This window comes from Zootoca vivipara, chromosome Z1 (assembly GCF_965207765.1).
Source record: "Zootoca vivipara chromosome Z1, rZooViv2.hap1.1, whole genome shotgun sequence".
NCBI lineage: Eukaryota > Metazoa > Chordata > Lepidosauria > Squamata > Lacertidae > Zootoca > Zootoca vivipara.
In genome coordinates, this window is record NC_142583.1 from 39,576,075 (window position 1) to 39,600,284 (window position 24,210).

The window sequence follows — 24,210 nt, forward strand, 5'->3', positions numbered from 1 at the left end:
ACAATTTGTCATTAAAATAACATTCCAGTATTTATTGAAAATCACTGTTGTGAAATCCTTCTGAGCTGCTTCAGGCCCAGCACCAGATTCTGGAGGACCCTGGGCAGTCTACTCTCAGTGGCCTTACCCTGCACCACCCTGAGGTAGCTCTTAATCTCAGGGTTGTGGGTTTGAGCCCCTCATTGGTTGAAAGAGTCTTGCATCGCAGGGAGTTGGGCGAGATGACCCTCCTGGTCCCTTTCAACTCTACAGTTCTATGATTTTATTAGCTCCATAGTGGCAGGCTGCTACCCCCAGCACCTGCCAACACTCAGGACCCATGTTGGTGATGCTGCTGTAGCAACCACCAACCTTGCCCTTGCTATCACGTGGTCCCACACACAAAGGTGAGAGGATGGAGAACCTGCCAGCTTCTTCCTCAGGCTCACAAGTGGAATTGCCCTTGGCAGTAGCCCTGCAAAGACCTGGGATTCGGTACAGGGAAGCTTCCAGGCAAGCCCACTTGCAAGTGACTGAAGGGGAGGAGAGGAGAGTGACCATTGCCACTGGAGGACTAAATGGTGGTGGGCACTATGGAGGCAGGCAAGGTGTCAGCTCCTCTGTGATGTGTGTCAACAAATGCCCCCCTGTGCTGAGTGATCCTGGTGGGGTTGGTCTCCTTGCATCTTTGAATGCCTCTACATGTTCTGACAATCATGTGGATACCGCCTGAAACAGTCTTTGTACAGTGGCCTGTACCTAACAGTCAAACAGCCTACCCATGCAGGTTACCTAGGGAGCATTTTCTCATCACTTCTAGCAAATGGTGGGAGCGCATCGTGTGCACAGAAGCTAATATGCAGGGGTTATTTCTGGGTGCATTCATAATGTGTGAGCTGACCTGGAGACATGTGAGCAAAAGCCAGGAGAGAGCAGTCATGCACAAGAGGTGCTGGTAGAATGGTTGCTGTTGCTGCTGCTAAAATATTAGAGCCACCAGATGGTTAGCTGCCATATCAACTTGGCAGAGCTCCTCCACATGGCAACCTCGTCTCCAGTTGTTCAGATATTACAGAGATTGACTCATTTGGCATTACTCCCTGCATTCTTATGGAAGATTACTTAAGCTGGAGTCCAGAGTCCCAGTAGCCTCAAGAAGCTGGGCATCACCAGTGATGAGCATATGTTTCAAAGGTAGAAATATTGACTATGAATACCCCTAGATGCAGGGTGGTCAATTCTGTATATTCAAGGCCACACTATTCCTCCAATAATGCTTTGGGGTCTTGCCACTCCTACCATTCCACTGATGATTAATATGCTGAGGTTTTGCACAGAAAAGCCAGCTATTGTTTTATTACATTTGTATATATTGTTGTGCACAGCCTTGATATTTCATAACAGTTGGCAGCGGTGTAGAATATTGTAAACCTGAGCACCTTTTTGTCTTTCCCCTTCAAGTGAATCCACGAGCAAGCCTTTCTCGTCCTGAACTTGGATAAAAATTGGTCCGAACAACAAAAGTCCATATAGAGTTACTTGGGGGCAGGGCAGTTTTGCCCCACAGGCTGCCAGTGACACACCTTTGCTCTGGATCAGGCCTGGGATTCTCAGGTTCAGGGGCCAAATGCAGTCCTCTAAGTCTCTCTGTTTGGCCCTGGGACCACAACCCTCACCATCCCTGCTATGTAGCCTTGAGTGCTTTTGTTTTGATGGAATGTCTTATCTCCCAAGATAGAGTATGGAGGTGTGTGTGTGTGCATGTACCTCTGGATTTTGCATGGCTGGGGTATAACTAAATGTACCAAGCTGAGAGTCACATCTGTTGCTCCACTCACTTTTACCTCTGGCCCCAAATGCCAGTGTCATGCAACCACCCTCCCCAGAATATTGCTCACAAGGAAATGTGGTGATTAGTCTGAAAACAGTTCCCCACCCCTGCTCCACATCCCCAAATTGGCCAGTACAGTAATGCTATTATCCTATGAATGATTAGAAGCTAAGGAAAACTACACCTTGTTACATTTTCATGTACGCTATGCATATTGGACTCTCTGCTCCTATTTCACTGCTTTGCCTGATTCTGGTTAGAATTTTTTTTTCTTCAAATTTTTTTATTCATTTTAAAATAAAACATAATACAATAAAAACAAATATTTCACCCTGCCTAAGAGGGGAAATTATGTTCATTTGTCGGAGGTTTAAAGCACTCCAAATTCCTTTCCAGCTTCGGGACACCTTACTGCTTCCCAGTCAAACAGTGGGTAGGGATCGACTTCCGTTTTTATATCTCTCACCCGTGGCCAAATTTTCCTGATTTTGATCCGATAAATCAATGTACTCACAGTCTATTGCTTTTGACAATTTTCCTTGGAAGAATCAAGCGCTGCTCTCTCCCAGTCACGCAGCTTCGCGCTGTCAGAGTTAGTGGTCTTAGTCTTTTTTTTAATAGAAAAAAAACTTTATTGATATCACTGCACAATAATTACAATCAAATAAAAAATACAGCCATAACATTGTTGTTACAGTTGTCTTATTTTCCCTTCCCTCCTCCCTCCTTTCCCCCTGTCAGCCCTCCCCTTTCCCCCCCTTGACTTCTCAACCAGTTCTGAGCTTCTCCCTTATTTTTTCTTTATACATTCTCTACATACTTCACTCTTATTTTTACTTTTCTTTTCTTAGATCCTTTGAATTCTATTAATTTTTCTTATTTTATCATTTCATTATATACTATCAATTTCATTGTTTATTCATAGAACCTTTATGTATCTGATATGAGGTTTGGTTTCTCCAATTTGTCCTTTATATATTTTATAAATGGTTTCCAATTATTATTTGAATCTTCGAATTTTATTCCTTTGATTTGTTCTTATTTTATCGCCATATTATAATAAATATATAATTTTTGTTGCCATTCTTCTTTATCTGGAACATTTGTGGCCTTCCAATTTTTTGCTATCAATACTCTCGCCGCTGCAACGGCATAACTTATACAACATCTGTCCTGTAGTTTAATATCCTCTGGTATCATTCCTAACAAAAATAGCTCGGGGGATTGCTGAAATGAATATTTCAAAATTTTCTTTAACTCTTTATAAATCATTTGTTAGTCTGATGTGCTGCATTTGGGGGCTCAAAACAGAGCCTTACTGGGGAGGGAGCAGCCCGCTTTTGGTGCCCGTCAGATGTCGGGTCCCCTCGATTTAGGGCTCTTCTGGGGATTCCGCTGCGCTGGAGTGCCCCCCCCACCTCTGAAGCGCCAAGGTCCGTTCCGACTGAAAATATGGCGCGGTTGACCGGAAGTCCTCAATTCTGGTTAGAAAACTGGGCCTCATCCATTTATGCCAGTTACTGCTATTTTCACATGGCACCTTGGCTCTGACCCAGCATGACAATCAGCTCTTCACTTTGGATTCTGCTCTATGATTGCTTTTTCTTCAAATGAGACAAGTGCATTTTAAAGAGACGTTTATATGCATTCACAGTCCTGATCTGATGGAAGATTGGGAGAAAGGAAGCAGAGAGGCTCCCCAATCAGCTATAAAATCTTTCAAGATTGTTTGGCTATGTTTCCTATTGTTGCTTTAATATCAGCATTTCCAGTAATGACAGAACAGATTATCTTCTGATTTGCATCAGAAGACACTGGTGCAATATATACAATTCCATGAAGGAAGTTTTGCACTCTCACCCCTTCACACACACACTGCACTGTATCAAATTGTGGAAAGAAATACAACAAGAAAGTATGGATTTCAGAAATTATTCCATACTTGTGTAGCAGAGAAGTTCTTTGTGAAAGTTCTGTTGTGATTATTACTGAAATGTGAACACATCGTATTGGTGAATTTAGTAAGAATATAATTTAAATTGCGGTGGGGAACCTTTTTGTCTGATGGGCCAAATCTTTATCTCCTTCTCCAGCCTAATGGCTAACTTTGACAGGCAGGTGGGGCCACACACTCACAAACATATGGTGTCAGGTGATAGGTGGGCAGTCTCATGGTAGTATATGTGTCATATCAACAACTCTTCACCCATCACTGCAACAGCAAAAGCAAACACCCTCAGACTTTGTCCTGAGCAAGGTTAATCAATACTCTTCATTGCTTATATTCCATGTGTTCACTATTCTAGGGGTTTCAGGGTAACTTTAGGGAGCAGTATCAAATAACGGGGCAAAGCATTTTCCCCCTTCCCCCGTTTTAGACAAAGAAGGGATACTGGAAAGGGACTACAGTGCTTGCTTCCCTCTGTGTTATTATTATATTTGGTATATGTATTTTAAAGTACTGTATGTGGCTGGACTGCTCATTTTTATTAAACCAGTGTTTCCCCTGGTGTTCCTGGGTGCATTTGATACAAGTCTGTGCAATGTATGCCTCTTCCTGAAAGCCGAGTGAGTGGGACTTGGCTGCAAAAAAGACAGTTTACACCTAAGAAGACAGAGCACTTTCTTTATTCCTGCCCCCCCCCCCGACACACTGAAATCAAACATGCAGCGAAACAAAAACACACTTAGCGCCATTAAAAATCCATTGCAAAGTCTCTCAGGCATCAAGCACTCATTGGATAAGCAAACTTGGCCTTTCTGCATGATCTGTCAAAGCACATCCTCCTGCAATTCAGTGACAGAAGGGCAACATCTCATAACGGATTGTGGAGCTGGTTGTGAGAGACTACTTGTAACTTACGAGGCTGCTCCCTCATGTCCCACTTTCAGAAATGTGGCAAGATCTGTGCTCTAGCAGAGAGGGAGCACACAGACTTGGAAGAATCTAAAAAATGAATGAAATGAGGCTAAAGCAAAGGCCAACAGAATAGCAGGGCATTCCATTAGCGAAGTAGTTACAACCAGTGCTGTGGTGCATGCATTTGCTATGGAACATAACCCTGTTCCTCTTCGCATGACTCTCTTTTACAGAAGGTACTTTCCCAGAATACTGTGGCAAATATCATTGCTTATTTGTTCCTTTTAAATTATATTACTAATAATTTATTTTGCTTTCTTATTGGTAGTTTAAAGGACAGCCCTCACATGATGAAGACTGGTTCTGATTCAAAGTTCTGGTTTTGATATTTAGATCACTTCAGAGCTTCGGACTAGGGTACTCAAAGAACAGCCTGTCTCCATATGCGCCTGTCCATACATTAGTATCTTCAATGGAGGGCCTCCTGTGGGTGCCTCTGTCATCACAGACACAGCTCACCACAGTGTCTGGGAGGGAAGGTAGGTCTCCCTTAACCATTACCCCAATACTGTATGTAATGGTAGATTTCTTTCTCCCAGATAAAGTAAGCGTGTTCCAGTTCGTACATGGTTGCCAACTATGGCACTACGTAGCTCTGTTCCTGTGCCTTTTAAAAACAGCCTGATACACAGAAACTTACCAGGAAGAGCTTTCAAACTCTGTTTTCTACACTGCTAATGAACAAATTCAAGAAAAAATAATGCTGGCCATTCTAAATTGGCAAGAATGTTGGAATAGATAAAACCCCATGCCTGGCACTGTGTGGTCTGACAGCTAAGTCCCCATTGGGGTGTCTCTGTGTAATGTATCATTGCCATTTACAAGCCCTCCCTTTAACCTTCACCCATCATAATGATGGGCATTCCCCTAGTTATATATTAACTACTGTCGACTGCATAAAGCAGATAAGCAGCGAGTTTAATTATACATTCTAACAGCTTCCTCCAACTGTCAATATCAGATACTTGTAACCTAGCTCAGGACGCTGTAAGCAGTAATTTGAAGTCAAATTGTGGTTGTAGCAGAAGTTAACAAGAGGTTTCAGACAAAAAAAGAAGCTGAAGTTTCCAGATCTACATATAGCACACCAAATGTTTAAAACTGTAGGGTGTTTACAAGGCAAATCCGCCATGCGCTGCAGTTGCATGACCACAACCCTTCCTCCTAATCACTGTTACATTCCCCTTCTGGATAATTACTTCTTCTACAACAGTGGGGAACCTCTGCCTTCTCCTCCAAAGATTTGGGACTCCTTGGAAAAGACCCTGATGTTGGGAAAGATGGAGGGCACAAGGAGAAGGGGACGACAGAGGACGAGATGGTTGGACAATGTTCTCGAAGCTACCAACATGAGTCTGACCAAACTGCGGGAGGCAGTGGAAAACAGGAGTGCCTGGCGTGCTCTGGTCCATGGGGTCACAAAGAGTCGGTTATGACTAAACGACTGAACAACAACAAATACTAGCTGCCAGGCCTCACCACTGCTTCTGTTCCTCTTCATGGCTGAGAGAGGACAGAAAAAAATGATAAGGCTAGCTCAAAATCTCACATAGTCTGAAATCCTGAAGTGCCTTGAGAATGAAGCAAAAAAAAATCAAAACATCTTTTGTCAAGGGAGAAAACTTTGGAGAAGCTGGAGGGCATGAAGGAGACCTGAAATAATAGTCCAATTCAAAAGCCATACTCTACCTGCCCAGGAACCATGCATTTAGAGGATCTCTTCAAAGTGTGCTCCCAACATTGCCTTAGCTTTTATGGTATAGTCCTGAAAACCCCAGTTCAAAAGCTCGGTCTATTCCACATGTCAGAGGTTAGTCTTGCCTTGGGGAGTGATGGCTTTGGTGTGATTTGTTCTCTTTCAAAGGCTAGATGAGGTGCAGTCCAGCACCCAAGAATGCAAGTGCTCAGCCTACTAAGAGGGACTGAGGACAAGGGAACAGAAACTGATGGGTTTTAAGACAGTTTGAAGATGATCTGTGTCAGTTTCACCTCAGCAGCATTGCTCTGAAGTCTCATTCATTCATTCACTTTTGTACTGTACTCGACACTAGTCAGGTTTCAGCTCTCTTCATGAATCTTCTCTTTGCATAAGAACATAAACTCTCATGAAATGCCCTCATAAGTAGTGATGCCTGGATCCTGAGTCTGATGCATTAAAAGCTGGTGCTTTGAAAACTAAAACCCTTAAACACATGTTCTGTGCATATGAATCCCCACCCAGGAACTGACTAATGTTTCCAACATTTTGTGATTTTTGTAGGAGATATTACCAGATCGGAAAGTGATAATTTCCAGCAAAGGCTATTACAGAACATGTGGCAAATGCATTCTCCCCCTTGCCATTCTGTGTTACTTAAGGACTGGTTCACAGAACCTCCATGCAATGTGCCCTGACTGTCTCTGCAGGTAGAATCCCATAGCACACTATAGCATGCTGTAAACTCTTCCCCCCCCACACACACACAAATGGAAAGCTGAAGCTTTGATGCAAGTTTCCCCTTGATCATGGCACCTCAAAAAATGCTCCAGCAAGTGGGAGAATTGCAGAATCCTGTTTTATACATTGTGTTTCTTTGTGCAAAGTTGTCACTGAGGACCATTGAAGCACATTGTGTAAAGGCCGTAAAGCTTATTCCACGGGCAGGCAAACTAAGGCCTGGGGCCGGATCTGGCCCAATCGCCTTCTAAATCCAGCCCGCAGATGGTCCTGGAATCAGCATGTTTTTACATGAGTAGAATGTGTCCTGCCTGGTGTTTTTACATGAGTAGAATGTGTGCTTTTATTTAAAGTGCATCTCTGGATTATTTGTGGGGCATAGGAATTCCTTCATATTTTTTTCCAAAATATAGTCCAGCCCCCCACAAGGTCTGAGGGACAGTGGACCGGCCCCCTGCTGAAAAAGTTTGCTGACTCCTGAATATGGGTTTCTGGGTCTTTGGACTGTAATAAAGAATGTGTATTCCATAGAATAAGCAACATTAGCTTATTTCTAAAGGTCCAATAGGTTAGTGTTTACACAAAAGAATAAATGGACCCAAATCTGACACAAGAAATGGCAATTTTTCTATCCCCCCCAAATATTCTATTGTTGATCTGAAAGTTGTCATTCAGCCACAAAGGAATTTCAGATGGTATCTACAGTGGGAACAGAACAATTCCATTTAAATTAGCTTCCACAAATTATCCATGAATATTTATTACTATTACACTGCTTGCCACACCAGTGGACAGAACTTGATGGAATGTATCTGAGTTGTGGGTTTTTTGGCCCTCCCCTCAATCACTCCATCCTCCATTAACTTTTTTTGTTTTGCCCTGAGTATGTGTCTATGCATTTCTGAACCTGCACATACATGCCTTTAACTTTTTTTTCAAGGACATGCACAAGGATGATCATGTTTTACAATAGGCAAAATGGAGACTTGTGTATTTTGGGAAATGCCAATACCCATTTCCATCTATTTTTTAAATTGTTTTTAATAACTGAGGTCTTACATGAGAATTCAAGACTGATAAAAAGATATTGCACAAGACCAAAAGATGCAATGTGATTAGTCTCCCAGGTAACCCCCCACATTTACTATGTGGAGATATTGTGAGCTTTCGGTATGTGACAATGAATGGAAATAGGTATGTTTCATTTGGCATTGGAAACAAGGCAGCTAGGTTGGGCTTGAGTGATGGGCAAATGGAAGGGTGATGTGCGGCAATGGAGGCCACCCACCAAAGTTTATCTCACTCATGACAAACCACATGCACACACACAAAGGTGCTAATGACCTTCCACATCAGAAGTGAATGGAGATGCATAATGAATTATTTTTCCCTTTTGGAAATCCAGATTAAATGTTTAAGTATGGGCTGGTGTTTTGATGACAGTGTGGTCTGGACCCTGTAGAAAGCTGGCACCGATTCCACAATAAACTTCTCTCTGGAAACACCTTGCACCTCTCTGTGTGTATCTATCGATGCCAACTGACTATAATGCTTCATGTTAACTTACGGAAACAAATCCAGCTGCCTGGGAGAAAAGTGATGGGAGAGAATAAAGGCAAGTTAAGTGGCTGCCCCTTAATTTGTTTATCGTGAGTTGTTTCAACTCCCTAGCAAAGCTCTCAATGCACCTAATACAATGAGTCAAAAATAATTCACACAATAAAGCCCTTTTAAGTAGCACAACAAAGAAAATGAGCATTTTTTTTTAAAGCCATAGTCCAGAGGGAGGGAAACAAAAATGTTTGAAAGCTTGCTGAAACAGAAATAAAGAGGACAAGAAGCCTAACATCCTGGACACTGTAACGAAGGATCTTTTCGTCTTCTGCATTGTTATTATTATACAAACTCAAACCAAGACAAAATAAAATCGCAGCAACAAAAGAAGCCAGCTACCCCCCCTCTGTACCCTGCAAATTAACACCAGTATTTCCCAGCTTCATTGTTCCCAACTTCTCACAGTTTAGATGGTGACAGGACATGCAAAGGTGGGCCTCCCGGCTCCCACTGAACTCCATGGATGGACAGGGTTGTTTGTGAGGAGAGCACCCATAAGGTTCTAAGACTTTAAGGGTGATAACCTGAAGCAGCACTTTGAATTGTGCCCTGAAACAGACCGACAGCTTGTGGAGAAGAATCCGCTGCACCCCAAACAGCTAGATTTTGCATGAGTTGGAATCTTTCACATAACCTCTTCTCATAGAGAACATTGGGCCACAACCCTCACTTTCTACATGATGGGGCAGATCTTGGTCTAAGGCAGGGGTAGGTAACCTAAGGCCCATGGGCCGGATGCAGCGCAATCGTCTTCTCAATCTGGCCCGCGGATGGTCCGGGAATCAACGTGTTTTTACATGAGTAGAATGTCGTTTTATTTAAAATGCATCTCTGGGTTATTTGTGGGGCCTGCCTGGTGTTTTTACTTGAGTAGAAGGTGTGCTTTTATTTAAAATGCATCTCTGGGTTATTTGTGGGGCATAGGAATTTGTCCATTTCCCCCCCTCAAAATATAGTCCGGCCCACCACATGGTCTGAGGGACAGTGGACCGGCCCATGGCTGAAAAAGGTTGCTGGCCCCTGGTCTAAGGGCTATGCCACCATCTTGGCCTATGCCACCATCAGCATCTGAGCAATAGCAGCAAGTTCAGAGACTTGTTGATATTGGACATCCCTCTTAGAGTATGTCAAAAGTTCAGCTAGATATGACATGAACACTTGATTGATTGCAAAGATACCCTTCCTAAAGAAGTGCATCTGCCTTTACTAATGAATAGTTTAGGGCTCCCCCTCCCCACCCTTTTACTGACCCTTCTTCTGAAGCTTTAGAACAACTTGTCAGATGGACATTTACCAGGTAAAGCTTTTCTTAGCACGGAGATTAAGAACTGAGATAAGCTAAATTTTCCAGGCTATTGTTGAAGGCAGGAGAGCAGGACTGAACCTAACAATTCTGAAGTCGTAAACCTATTAAAAGCTTCTGTCTATTAAAAAAAGCTTATTAAATTGGAGCTGGACATTAAGGGCCCAACAGTCCCAACAGAGATGGAAAACATAAGCCAAAGATCAGCACACAATTTGTTTTAGCACTTTCCTCTCATGTTGTTTGTCTGCTAAAAATGGCCATGTGTCTTTTGAGATGAATTTGCTGTCATGCTTTGGACCCCAAACTTAAATGAAGCAAATAGCAGGCCAAAACTAAGCACTCTCACCACCATGCTACCCTTCCATGCCAACGTCCCTTGGCAGTAGGAGTGCATATGTGCAGCCTTTTGAGACATCACCGGGGGGGGGGGAGAGAATCATTTGGACCTCCCAAATTTTCCTGTTCTGCTCTCTACCCATTAATGTCACCTGCCAATATTCTCCGCTCAAGTGCTCAACACACACTTTACGAACAGAAGGGATGAGAGTGGGTTCAATGACTGATATGGGAACACCTGCAGCTGCAGCATTGCTGAAAATGTAACATTTCTGTAGGTGTGGACTTGTTCAGGCCCTTGACCTTCCTGAAGACTGTGAGCTCCTCCAGGTTACCTGTTCACTCAGCATTTATCCTGATCTGCTTTCGTAAAGTTTACCCAGAGGTTTGATTGTGTCTGATCTATATTGAGCATTCATTTTGATTTGTTTACCGGGCAGTAATATGACATTGAACATTCATTCTGCATGCACTCTGATTTGCTTGTGGGTATTTATACTCCCTGTTAGTCATTAATTCACCCCACGTTTTTCAATGTTTTTCCTGCAAAATATAGACAGTCTGGGAGCACTCCTAGTCAGGCATCACCCCTTATGCAATTACACAAGAGGAGAGAGTGGGGGTGCTCTCCGTGGCCCCACTTGTGGCATCACTGTCACCACTCCCACAGGTCTCCATGTGTTGGCAGCTGTAGAAGCCAGCATGCCTCTGAATGCCAGTTGTTGCACTCAGCCAGGTCCTGATTTCAAGCTTCTCATAGACATCTGGTTGGTCAGCATGAGAACAGCTGGACTAGATGGGCCACTGGTCTCATCTATCGGCAAATCTTGCCTTCTTGCGAATTTCTGCCAAGGAGAGCTTGCTTGACCTGTGCAGGATTACAGTATAATTTTAAACCCTGGAAGATCAGCCTTCAAAATCCTGAAGGAGCCTACATAGGTGGAACAAGATCCCTGCTGCAGAGGTAAAGTCTCCAACATGGATTGGGAGGTGGGGCACAACAGCCAAGATGGGGAGGATGGTCCACCCCTGCTCTCTGCCCTCATGTGATGGTAACTCTATATAGGGAAACCCTTGAAGACATCTTGGGAGATCTGATATAAGAGTAGACTGTAAGTATAATGGAAAAATAAAATGCATGTTTGCAATTTGCTCAATACTTTGAAAATTATGGGGTTTTCTAACAATCTTTTATCTCATTCATCCTTCAGATGAGACCAGTGAGTAAAGTTGCCAATATTTTCTCTGGCAGGCATCTTCAAACATGGCTACGTGCCAGATAATTGTCAAAAAACCTTGGCAGCTCATTTATTATTTTTTCAAACGTGCTGCCAGCCTACTTCCTGAGATAGGACGCTAGTTGAGTGGTGGGAGGAACCACCTGAGAACGCAACCTTTTGAGTGCCCAGTAGAGGGCGCGCTCTCTTTCTCGCCCTCTGGTTCTCCAGGGAACTCACAGCAAGAAGCGAGCGCCCCCTAGGCTCCGGGAGGCGCACGGCAAGCCACAGCTGCTTCTTCCCGTCTCTCGCCCCGGTCACCTCTGAGGCTGAGCTCAGCGTTGCGGTGCTAGAGAGCGCGAGAGGGAAAGCAGCCGAGCATCGCGCGCCGGCCTCCCGTCTCTTACGGCGCGTGCGCCCTTGGGCACAGGCCGTCGCTCTTGGGGTTGGCGTCCTGCAGAGCTCGGGAGCCTTCGTCGAGCTGCGGTGACATTGTAGGAAGGAGGCAAAAAAGAGGAGGCGGAGACTCGGCTGGCGGGAGGCGGCGCTACCGAGGGGAAGGAACGCGTGCGCCTCGCTTTGCGCCTCTGGCTTGTGCGAGCAGCTGCAGCGAAGCAGCCCCCTCGAATCGGCGCGGAGGCTCTGAGGCGCGCTGGCGGTGGCCGCCTGGCTGGCTGGCTGGCAGGAGAGCGCGGAAGCCCGCTGAGTCTCGCCCCCGCTGCTTTCCCTTGCAGCTCCTCTCTCCCGCTTGGCCAGAGGTTGGCAAGGAGCTGCGGACTATAAATAGCAGAGGCTACGGAGTCCTTGCGTGCCACAGACTGGAGACGCAGCCAGGCAGGCGGGCGAGCGGCGCCTTCGCGGGAAGGCAGCGCAGGTAAAAACAAACTCAGACCTGTCCCTTTTCGCTGGGGCGGTTTCCTGAGGGAGAGAGGGCGCCTTGGGCAAACGCGGGTGGGCGACTGCTGCTGCTGCTGACGGCGGGCTAGTTTGAGGCGAAAGTCGCCTCTGTTTTTCCCACCCAGCTTCTCGAGCCCCTTTCAAGTTTCTTCCTGTTGCAGTTTCGCCGGGGGGCGAGCGGAAAACACAAGTCCGAAGAGGCGGGCGCTGCAGGCAGGGAAGGTTCGGGGGCTTGGGCGGCAGGAGCGAGCCCCCGAAGCAGGCGAGCGAGGGCGAAAGGAGCAGGTGTCGAGAGTCGCGGGGCTGGTAGTGGCTCCGTTGCCTGGCGCGCGCAAGGAGAAGAGAGGCGCTCCGGGGTTGCTGCTGCTGCTGCGACTGGGACCCTCGAGACGGGCTTTGCCTTACCTGTCCTTTCCGCGAGAACCGTGTTTGGAGTTGTTTTCTCCTCCTTTGCGAGGCGGGAGAACTATCGTAAAAAGGGCGGTGATGGGGGGTTGGGGGCGCAAAGAGAGACCCTTCTCGTCCTCCTGGAGAGAGGGTCTTTCTGCTGTGTGCATTTTTCTCTCCCTTATTGAGGAGAGAGATGTCTGTCGCTGGGTACCAAGCGAGGCGTTTGCCTGGAAAGATGAGGCGGAATTGCAGTGAATGAGGGTGGCAGGCAGGCAGGCAGGCAGGCAGGCTGGCTGCTGCTGCTACTGCGTTAGAGGAGACCCTGTTAGTTTAAAGGAAGGCAGAGGATGATCGCCGTTTTAGTTGTCTCCTTGCCATCAAGAACGCAGGATCTTCCTTCTTGGCGGCGGCGGCGGCTGATCCTTGGAGATGCATTGGAAACGTGGCATTCCGGGTGGTTTGGGCACCGAAGAGAGAAGGAGCTCGCTCTCAAAAGGAAGTGCGGATGCTACCACGAACACACACACACTGTGTTAAGGGGATTTGAAAGAACTTCTCAGCATTAGAAGAAGTGGGCGTTGGGAGGAACACCGAGCTCGTTGCGGTTCCTGCTGGGGAATCTCTCTTAGTTGCGGGGAGAGCAGTTCCGAAATCCGTGGTACAGAGTTTTTGCTGGCCCACACTTATCGGAAATCTCGAGCAAATTTAAGTAAGGGGGAGGGGGAAGAGCGTGGCTATCTAGAACAAATATTGGTCAGAAAAGTTAGAGGAGGCACTTCATGTATAGGATATAAAAGAGGCTCCTCGTCGTCTTTTAATTAGGCTCAAATGAAAGTGCGTTCATCAGACTCCTTAAAATGCAAATGAAGCTCAGATGTATTGGCTAGAGTATACTCTAAATATTAGAGAATTTTGAGGGGTGTTTTTTTTTTTAGAAAAGCTATTAAGTGCAGTGCCATCTGGCACATCCCTCTGTGTTCACACTTGTTAATGATACAGCTAAATATGTACACTGAGGTTTAATTGAACCTAGATTGCTTCGTGGGGTGTTGAATTTTGCACTGGTTAATGGACTTGGTGTTCGTTATGTTTAAATATGATTATTTTGTTCTGAAACTTCTTGTGCTGAAATATTGACTTAATTGCCTGCAGTGTTTTTGTGGTTTTATATATTCCTCTCCTCTGAGCTAAAAGTCTGTCTCCTTTGGAGAGGTGGTGGGAGATACCAAACCACACTGGCTCAGCTGTTCTACAATCTAGATGATAATTACCTGGAGGTAACAGAGACTCTCTTTTTAAAAAAGGGCACCAATTGTTAGTGGGGTTTAATTTTCAGGAAAGCACACACACAAACACACAGCTCTATTAAGTATTAAGGCAATACCTATGTTTGATAAGCAACACTGCATTGGCCTTCTTCTTACTTAGGATGTTATATAACTCGTTTCTTATATATATTCATTTGTCAACATGGAATGGCCCAAATTAGTACAACTAGATGGATACAAAAATGTGCAGGATTGGAGTCAATGTCATCTTGCATCGAATTCAAGGGGGGATTACTCACAGTGCATCAAATTAAGCATGCATGGAAGTCTTTATAGGATTTGGGGGCTTTAAATTATTGATGAGCTTCTGGGTTTGCTTCTGGAATCTAAGGAAGCACATGTGATTTATGCATAGGACTCCTGCTCCATGGTTAGTCATTATCTGGAAGCAAGAGTTCCACTTGTGGGTAGATGCTGCAATGCCTGAGAGAAAGGAAAGCAAGCTTTCTTAGTTCTGGCCATATGGTTTGGGTAGATATATTGACAAAATTTTGCTCTTTAGCACACTTCCACTACTGCAGCATAAACTGGAAGCAGGCAACTTGGTAGGTGCAGAGGTTCACAGTAGTAATGATGATGTACACGTATTCAAAATGTGGACCCTTTCAAAATGTTACTTAGTTTATTTATTTATTTTTAAGCGGTGTTACACTTGCTAGGGTGTTACACTTGAAGAAGGATATAGACGAATCAGAATGGATTGAAATGGGCAGTAAAGATGGCCAGTGATATGGAAAGCAACCCTGTGATGAATACTGAGGGAGGCCATGATACAGGGGAGGGCTTGGGCTATGTGCACATTAGCAGCTTAAAATGCAACGATGCCATTTCTCCCACTGCATTTCAAGTTGCATTTGCAGGTTGCAGTACACACCAGAGAGGGGGCAGGGATGCCTTCACCTGATGCACGTTACCTGTCTAGTTACCCTGCGCCTGCAGCCTCCTATTAATGAGGCTCTCATCTGAGGGTGTGCAATGGCTGTCTCAAATGTGCACACCTTGGCTTGACTGTGAAGTGAACGTGGTTTACATTTTTCAAATCTGATGGAAGTTGGTTTGGGGGGGGGGGAAGAGCACCAAGCAACAGTATTCCTTAGGAAACTGCAGGAGAGATGGGAGTTGTGGCTAACGTGAGCAATGGGAGTGCTTTGGAACAAATGGCAATGTGTACACAGCCACAGACGAGATGGTTGGACAGTGTTCTCGTAGCTACGAACATGAGTCTGACCAAACTGCGGGAGGCAGAGGAAGACAGGAGTGCCTGGCGTGCTCTAGTCCATGGGGTCACGAAGAGTTGGACATGACTAAACGACTAAACAACAACAACAACAACACACAGCCAAAGGTTGGTTTTCTGATGGGCAGGACTACATCACATGGGCTTAAGTTAGAGGAGGCAGATTTTGGCTGAACATTAAGAGAAGTTTCTTGAGGGTAAGAGCAGTTTGGCAATGGAACCACTTCTTTTTCATTGGGGGGGGGGTTGTAGGTCACTTTGAGTTGCTTTGAACAAGAAAATGCAACCACCAGATTTAATAATAACAATCACTCGTCTAGAGGTGTGGTGGACTCTCCTCTGCTGGAGGTCTACAAGCAGAGTCAGGGCAGCTGTCTGTTGCAGATGCTGTAGTTCTGGATTTCCTATATCGAGCAGGGTTTCTGTGTACACAAATTCCCCTTCAATTTGATGATTGTTCAGTTTTTCACTGATCTTACTTCAGTGTAATTTGTATTCTGCAACTATTGATATTAAGAGGTGTGTTTAAACTTTCATTATTATTATTATTATTTAAAGCACCTGTGTTTCTCCATTTGAGACTACATCCAGGGGTGGCTCCAAATGAAGGAAACTTTTCATGCAGAATATCATTCTAAATAATCACCTTGGTTTTTTTTCTTGAGAAAAGGATGGTGAATTTAAAGGAAAGTGGATACATACTCACAGTTCTATACGGTTATTCGCTGCACTGAAGGAAGTGACCCTTGTGAGACAATGGACTGAAGATATTTCTACTTGGGGTAATAAAGGATACCTTGTACAGTTGTACCTTGGATCCTGAACGTCTTGGAACTTGGACGTTTTGGCTCCCGAATGCTGCAAACCCAGAAGTGATTGTTCTGGTTTGTGAACGTTCTTTTGGAACCCGAATGTCCGACGGGGCTTCTGTGGCTTCTGATTGGCTGCAGGAACTTCCTGCAGGCAATCAGAAGCTGCGATTTGGTTTTCGAATGTTTTGGAAGTCTTCCGGAATGGATTCCGGATTCCATTCCACTTCCAAGGTACAACTGTACAGCTTAATGCAGGCATAGGCAAACTCGGCCCTCCAGATGTTTTGGGACTACAACTCCCATCATCCCTGACCACTGGTCCTGTTAGCTAGGGATGATGGGAGTTGTAGTCCCAAAACATCTGGAGGGCTGAGTTTGCCTATGCCTGGCTTAATTCCTACCAAGTGTGCTGAGGTTGCAACCTCAACCTTTTACATGCTAGTTATACCCTGTGTGTGGATGTTACTACTAAATGATATAAAGCAGTTTCTCTTTTCCATTAGCCATTTATAATGCAAACATGTTTATGCTGCATTTGTGAAAAATGTCGGAGTTCAATGGATTGTGGAATGCCATGTTCATGAGATTTTTTTCCTAGGGTGACGTTCCCTTGGACTGTTAAGACCTTATTAAAACCAGTATGCTCCGTGGAGGACCTTAAGGTCCATAAACAGCAACACCTTAGAGATCCCAGGTCCTAAGGAAGTCAGATTAGCCTCAACCAGAGCCAGGGCCTTTTCAACATTGGCTCCAGCCTGGTGGAATGCTCTTTCTCATGAGACCAGGGCCCTGCGGGATTTGATTTCTTTCTGCAGGGCCGGTAAGGCAGAGTTGTTCCACCTGGCATTTGGCCTGGAATCAACTTGATCCCCTCCCCCCCTTTCCTTTTTCTGATGAGGCTGCAATTTAATTTTAATGTTGTATTTAACCTTGTTTTTAAGCTGTATTTTAATTAATTGTTTTATATTTGGTGTTAGCCACCCTGAGCTCAGTCTTGGCTGGGGAGGGTGGGGTATAAATAAAATTTATTATTATTTATTATTAAAGTATCCTTTTGCCATAAATCAAGAGAAAGGGTGCTTTGGGGCTTAATTTAAATTGGGGCACCACCCTGGGTTTTGTTTGTGGCCCCACAGCTTTGTCCTGCAGGGGAGGGTTTCTCCCTTTATCCCCAGGCTGAATTTTTCTCTGATTTCAAATGTGATTAGCATTAAAAGCCCCAAAGTTCTGGAGAAACCAAATTTTACATGCAAAGCCTCTTTTCCTCCAGTGAAGCAAACATAACATGCAGATAATTCTGTGTTTTGCTTAAGTGGAATTTTCTTTAAATATAAAACTTTTATTATATTAGTGCTGTAAATATTCAGATACTCCAGCTTTTTGTCATATTCAGAAATGCATATAGTCAGTTTAACCTGTCTCGTGTTGGCTTCTGCTCCACAAAGCCAGAAAATTGGAAGCTTAGGCTAATGTCACAACAGATGTGTCTTGTGTTCAACAAATTTTATTTGACTACAACTTGGCCTCCATGCACCTGCACTTCCCCGTCTTTCAGGGTCAAATCCAGGTGGGGAGGGCAGAGTGCTTGGGACCAACAAAATATGCCCCCCTTGTCCTAGTTCTGCATTGCCTTAGGAAGCACTTGACCCTTACTCCAATTCTACAGGAATCCTCCTGTGAGTTGTCCCATGCCTATTTGTTGCTTACATCAGTAACTGCCAGGATGTGTTAAAGTCTGAAAGATGGGGGACATCTCTGCTGCATTGGGGGCAAGACTGGTACTGTGCCCAGTGACTTGGGATGTGATGCATGTAGCCCTGTTTCCTACCAGCATTGCAATTGGTGATTGTACCCAGTGCTATTTTTCTAGAAAAAGAGGTGCTAGAACTCACCATGAACACCTCCTTGTTGCTGGAATGGCAATGACAACCACCTGAGAGGTACCAGTACTGAGTTCCGGCTGAAAAAAAGCCCTAATTGTACCAGTAGTGAAAAAATTCAAAGCAAGTTTTGAAAGTAACTCACTTCTTTCATAGATTTTTTTTTAAGTCTTCAAGAAAAGGTGTATCTTGGCAGCGTGGAGGTGATGAACATACTGACTTTAAATAGGAATTGGCTGCTTAATTATTTATATTTCAGTGCATTTGTAGGCCAGTGCCTCTTCCCCTGTAAAAAAAGGACTCTCTCAGGAATTCACATAGAATATCAAGTTAAAGAAAAATTTAGCTCAAAAATCTTAGCCCATAACCCATGCACAGTTTCTGTTGCAAAGCGGTCTTGGGAGGGTGAAATTTAAAGCAAAGAAGCACTTTCCACATCACTTCTTTTCATCTGTGACACCAGACCACTTAGCCCATTTTACCCTCACAAAGCATTTCAAATTCAAAAGCAACCCCAGATGCTTTGTGAACATGCCTAGTGGTGGAAATCTCACCATGAGACTGAATCACTGTTTTCCTATTTATTGAACATAGCTGGTCTCATCCAAGGGGGTTGGGTTTGCTAATGATTGTTCTCTATGCCTTTAGTTCCCTGGCCAACAAACAGATAGTTTGAGTGAGGGTGTCACATACCAACAATGTACAATCTCTGGTTTGGGTGAGTTTCTAGAAGGGAATGGCAAAGTTGAAGGGATGGTGTAGTAGCTAGAATGTTGGACCTGGACCTGGAAGATTCCTAAGCCAGGAATCTTGTTGGATTACTTTGAGCCAGCCATAGAACCTCAGTCTAACTCATCTCACAGGATTCTTGCGAGGATAAAATGGGAGGGGAGAACTGCGTATGCCTCCTTGAGCTCCTTAGAGGAAAGGTGAGATATAAATGTAAGAAGAAGAATGCTATATAAGTGACTCTATCATCATGGAAGGCTGTACCAGTACTCATAAGAGTAGGTCCTATAAACTTCTTGTGTAAGACTTCAAAATCCATATAGTATTGGAACTGGCTGATATGTGGCAGTTTTGTACATTCAGTGAAGAGAATATAGAGACATATCTAGAGAGTAGTATTAGGCTTACGTTGTCTTAAAAAGAGTTCAGATTTTTTAAAAAAACCCTGTAGCCTTCCAGATGTTGCCAGACTGTCAACTCCATTCTAGGGCTGGGTGATGATGCAACACTGTGATATCACCTGCTAAACATCATGATACACCGATGTGGCACAATGTCTGTAATAAGGATGGAGCTATGTAGAGGCCAGTGTTCGAAACTCCCATTGTTCTGCGCGCATTTTGTGACAGGGAATTTCATTAGCCCGAGCAGTTTCTGAGCTCTGGGTGCAGTACTGCATCTAAGATTTCAGATTAAAACTGCTGAGTGGAAGGAAAGGAGGACCTTTTTCTGTCTCCCCACTTCCAGCTACGGTACTCTCTAAAGGTTGGAGAAGAGACACTCTTAAGAATATTAGGGGGTGGGCAGGCGAAGGACTAGACCATGTGAAAAATGAACATAATATCTTAGCTGCAGTTCATTCATTTTCAGCTTTGCACTCTTGTTATATAAAAAAGTGTCCCTAGACGTTCCATTGTTGCACCCATAACCCAGGTTTAAGGTGCCATTTAGCTCCTAGTTTCTATCTCAGTTTCTAACACTGGTACTGTAGAGCCATTGGCTGGCTTCAATGTTTTTCCCACATCATGTTTTTTGCATAGCACGCACACACACACACACACACACACACACCATTATTTGCAATTTATTGTCTGGTCAAAAATTGTGAAACCAGTATTATGATATGGACTTCAAACTGGTTTTGGATGGTATATCTCCAAGCTCTAGTCACAAATTATGATTTGTGATACATTGCTAGGTCAAAAATTATGAAATTGATATCACGATATGGACTTCAAACCAGTTTTTGATGGTATATTGATATCGCCCAGCCCTACTCCCTTCTATCTCAACCAGCATGACAAATAGTCAAGGATTATGGGAGCTCCACTCCTGCAACATTTGGAGAACCACAAGTTCTTCATCCTTGTTTTTAACTAAAGGCGGTTTCGGTTTTTTGAAAAAATGGTTCCCATTTGGCACTAGTGAGCTTTTCTAAAAATAACTGCTAAAAAAAGGAAATATAAGATTATTATTATTTTTGCAAAAAAACAGCATAATCTCAAACTCGATATTACTGCCTCAATGCTAAAACAAATGCTTAACAATACTAACTCTGAAATGCATTTCATGTCTACCAAGATTGTTTTTCGTGGTGATTTAGATTATGATTTAAAATTGTTGACCTTTATTATCTTGACTGGTCAAACACTGATTTCATTTATTTGCATTTTGTAATTTATACATTTCCTGAGCAAGGGTGCATAATAATGGGTTGCTATAGCAATTAAAACATTGTTGTTTTGCACTGATATAAATTTATGGTGATGTAAGTTACATGTGCTTTGAGATATAGCATTATATTTACTTATATACAGGGTGTGTATGTGAAGTGAGAAACTAAAGTTAATTGATTTCTCATTGATGCTCTCGGCATTTGCCGGAACACCAAGTGAAGGTGCTTCCATACTGGACATTTTCCTTCGAAACACCATCATTTGCTTGTGTAGGTATTATGGAACATCCAGATGTTGTTTCTGCCAGGCAGCCTCAGCAGCTGTTCCAGCCTCTTCTCCCTCCCCCCTCCCCCCACAAATTATTTAATTAACAAGTTTATGCACCACTTAATCAACAAAAACCACCAAATAAGGTACATAAAACAATGTAAAATATTTTTTAAAATACATATAAAATCAAACATTTAAAAACAACTAGAAATCACAAGCATATTTGTTAAAATTTCCCATATAGATAGGCTTAACTAAAACTTTTTAGCAGATGCCAAAAATAATACAGTGGCATTGCAACTTGCACTTGTTTTACATTTGCAATTGCAACATTATGTGGGTGGGGGGAAATGAAAAAATGGAGAGCAGGGGAATACCACTGTTCCCTGCTCTCCATATATTTTCCCACCAGCCATGCACCCAGTGAGTTTTCCTTGTTTACTGGCCTCTGTAACCTTCCCAGAGCCCAATAAGAAACCCTCTGTTTCCTTGGAGGGATGGTGGTTGTGGGGGTTCCTGACTTTGCCTGATTTTGCCTTTGTGCATGGACCCTTGGAACTGAACCCTTGCATAAGTGGTGGGCGAGCTATACGGAGAAGGTGCTTGCCTAAAATTAATGGGCAGGGGTAAGTAGGTGTTGCTACACTGAAGGATCAGTTCCTTGTGAGTGTGGAGCAAACACATGTAGCACTTATAAAAGTGTCAGTTCTGTAGATGAAAGCAGTAGAATGGGCTTTATCATCTAATAGTGACACCTTGAATTGGGCCGAGTAACAAGCTGGCAACCAGTGCAGGAATGTAGCATATCAACAAAAATTCACTCCGGTCCACAACTGAGCTACAGCAAGTTGAAATTTCCAGATGAAGCTGAAGGGAAGCTACCTCATATAGCAGGCACGTCCAACAGGTAGATCGTGATCTACCAGTAGATCACTGGACGTCTGTGGTAGATCACTGGTAGATCACTGGCTCCCTCCAAAGAAGCTCAACAACTTTGGCTCCCCTAAAAATGCTCACCATTTTAGCCCCTCACCCCCCAAAACAGGACTTTCCTCCTGCCTCAGAAAAGCTCAACTCTGACCTGAACCCCTAAAAAATGTGCCTTCCTCCTTCCTAAAAAATCTCAACAACTTTGACCGGAACCCCTAAAAAACAGGGCTTTCCTCCTCCCTAAACAACTTTGACCTGAACACCCCAAAAGGGGGTAGATCACTGCCAGTTTTTAACTCTGTGAGTAGATCGCAGTCTCTTCGGAGTTGGCCACCCCTGTCATATAGAGTATATTGCAGTAATCCAATCTTGAAGTTACCCGTGCCTAGACCACTGAAGTCAAGCTATTGCACAACATATCACCAACTACAGCATTGTATGATTTGATTGGAGGTGCCGCAACTGCAGAGTCAAGAAGTTCAGCAAGTTTGTCCTCAGAATGTGCAGCCCATTGGTCACAGTGGCCCCTCAAAGGCTGTGGTCTTCCTCTACAATATATGTCAGCAACCTCCAGTCCAGACTATTTGAAAGAGCTCAGCTGCCTGGCCACTAGAGGATGCAATGTAGACTCTGAATTGTGTCCTCTTCACCATCCCTACTGCCACAATGTAGACATGGTTATGTGCACTAACCAATGTCCAGTTGCTTTTCTATAATGCATGATAATGAAATCAGTATCTCTTCTGCAAAAGAGAACCCATGTGATGTTAGGTGCCACTGTATTCTTTGACTGACACAGTGGTAGGAGTAATCCCAGCGAAGAAAGTGCTTTATATTTGCATTTATTGCAGTGCAAATATTCTTATATTTGCATTTATTGCAGTGCAAATATTCTTTTTCCTTTTTGATGCAGAGGCTTCCATTTCAGATTCTGGGATCTGTTTTCTTTTTGAAGAGGGAAAGTGCTAATGAGAGCATTTTGTTGTATTCCTTGATTGTAGCCTCTCTAAGCAGGTGATTCTAAGTATATTTTTTGTAGCAAAGAAACTGCTCTGTGGCTCAAGTGAACACCAGTTGTCCAGATGGCAGTCTCACCCAACTTATCACATGAGTTCCCCCCCCCCCGCCCCCAAGAGAAAGAGAAAGAAACTGCTTCAAATGTGCAGCCTACACCACCAATGCTTTTCTTGCAGATTCTCTTACAGTATAGGCGGCAAGTCTTTGGGGGCAATCAGGTTCAGCCAGCTATGAAGATGCTATAGAGGGAAGGCAGTGAAGGAGGGATTAAGGGGAGAAATGGATTTGACCCCTTGAATTGCTCATGTGCTCTACTTTAGTTTGGCTTGCCACTGAATCTAGTTTTCTGAAACCTGTCACAGACACTTGGGAGGAAAATGTCATGAAATGCAGTGTAGTGGCTGAAACACAGAGGTGTAAACTGTGAAGTGACAGATTCAAACTACCGTATTTTCCTGCCATGGTTGGGGGGAAAAACACACCCGACGGGATAACCTAGACTGATAACCTAAACCTTCTAATGAAATGCCAAGACCAGTAAGAAAAACATTTTATGTGACCACCTAGTAGATCCACAATTCCCTTTTCAAGTAACAGTGCAGGACATACTTGTTTAGACAGGTTTTCATCCATTTGGTGTTCTATGTTTGCGCTTCCAGGGATTTTTCAAAAATTAATTATTAGGTTTATTTAGTTATTTTAAATTGCTTGCTTATTTTGCACCTTAATTTTTTCTGCAATATCCTTTGAATCATAAGTTATGAGTAGAACAGAAACCCAAATACTGTACTGTACATAACTTAATAAAATTACTTATGCAACAAACCAACAGTTCTCCATTTTGCTTCTTGATACTTTTGAGCAACACTTATTAATACTTTGGGCAATATCCAGTGTCAGTCATACTTCTAGCAGATTCACTGAAATGGTATTCAAAAGTATTAAGAAACAAGACAAATACGTCCTGGAAAAAAAAAGTATTTGTTTTGTCTTGCAAGAACAACTTCAGGAAAGATGCTGTGCTGTGTTTAAAGAAAAGGAATATGGGATATGGCCTTTAGGTATTCTGAGGCTTCAGTAAGTGCCCAGAGTATTAGTTAATGCTGTAGTACCGGTATTAGTAATGCCGTATTGGCTATGGTCTGAAGCTCAAAATATGGTCTGAAGCTCAACATCAAAAAAACCAAGATCATGGCCACTGGTCCCATCACCTCCTAGCAAATAGAAGGGGAAGAAATGGAGGCAGTGAGAGATTTTACCTTCTTGGGCTCCTTGATCACTGCAGATGGTGACAGCAGTCACGAAATTAAAAGGCGCCTGCTTCTTGGGAGAAAAGCAATGACAAACCTAGACAGCATCTTAAAAAGCAGAGACATCACCTTGCCGACAAAGGTCCGTATAGTT

The 24,210-nt window shown here is 43.8% G+C and overlaps 1 protein-coding gene and 1 long non-coding RNA gene across 12 annotated transcripts in view; both read left to right on the plus strand.

Moving 5' to 3' along the window:
• The window catches only part of LOC132592637 (uncharacterized), an 85,533-nt gene extending 82,640 nt beyond the window's left edge, over positions 1-2,893 (plus strand). The window contains exon 5 of the long non-coding RNA XR_015947734.1: positions 1,441-2,893. This is a non-coding gene — a long non-coding RNA (uncharacterized LOC132592637). The remainder of the gene's footprint in view (positions 1-1,440) is intronic.
• A 9,022-nt stretch (positions 2,894-11,915) lies between these two features.
• Positions 11,916-24,210, plus strand: part of INPP4B (inositol polyphosphate-4-phosphatase type II B) — a 267,679-nt gene continuing 255,384 nt past the window's right edge. For 7 of the 11 annotated variants that reach the window (XR_015947735.1, XM_088660296.1, XM_088660292.1 and 4 more), the window contains exon 1: positions 11,988-12,514. The gene's annotated coding sequence lies outside the window, so the exon portion shown is untranslated. Of the gene's footprint in view, positions 12,515-24,210 lie in introns of all 11 variants that reach the window. The other 4 variants (XM_088660294.1, XM_088660300.1, XM_060278615.2 and 1 more) reach the window with 3 other exon arrangements.